Consider the following 1011-nt stretch of genomic DNA (forward strand, 5'->3'; position numbering starts at 1 on the left):
AGCTTATGATGAGTCCTTGCGTGATGTTAAATACAGGTCAAGTGTTGATTATACAGGAAGAAAATACAGGTGTTGAAGACCACACCAAGATAACAAGAATATAGAGAAAATACAAAGGAGTGACAATTAGATACATGCGATAATAACTTCCCAGCCCAGGAACATAGAGTGATTCATTGGAGCGATTTGTACACCTCTGTATTTATTAGAAACCTGAGGTGCTTGAGTTCCGGATTTAATGTATCCCTGCGGGTTTCGAACCCACGCGCCTTGGTTTCCCACGCCAAGGCGCTACTGGGTGGCCGCATTAACCATTCAGCCACCGGGGCATAAGAAGTCAGTGTACAGCTGTAATCTTACACTAACTCAATCAATCTTTGAATCATATATTTTCAAAATACTTATTTCTCAAAGTTTTTACAATATTTATTATTAACTATATATTTCTCACAGTGAGAGTAACATAGCTGTAGACTGACTGTTAAAACTATAAATTTCATATTTAATCTTATTTAATCTGATCTCATATATTTCTTAGCATGAATCTCACTGAGACTAGTTATTAAAAAAACATATAAAGTGACTAGACTGACTGTGTGACTGTGTCTGAGATCAGAACCAGATTTTTTGATAGTCTTATTATTAATTTAACTGATTTCATTACACAGTTTTAACATTAGATAGTAGTTTTATACTATTTTAGTGAGACTTACTATCTACTCTTATCACATTTTTCAAATAAGACTATAATTTTCACTTCTCAATTTAAATTATTTTTATTGCTTTAAATGACTTTAAATCTTATTTAAGTGTTATCAAAAAGTGTTACTTTTTAAAAAATTAAAAATAGTGTAAAAAAAACCTTAAAATGTCTAAAAATAGTAACTTTATACTAAGAATGAGACTAAATGAGATCAGATGAAATCACTTTCTTATTTTTTTCAAGTTATGATTTCATTTTAGATCTGATATATAGTTACTTTGCATGTTTTTTTAATGACTAGTCTCAGC

Source organism: Blastomyces gilchristii, assembly GCF_000003855.2.
Source record: "Blastomyces gilchristii SLH14081 genomic scaffold supercont1.47, whole genome shotgun sequence".
NCBI lineage: Eukaryota > Fungi > Ascomycota > Eurotiomycetes > Onygenales > Ajellomycetaceae > Blastomyces > Blastomyces gilchristii.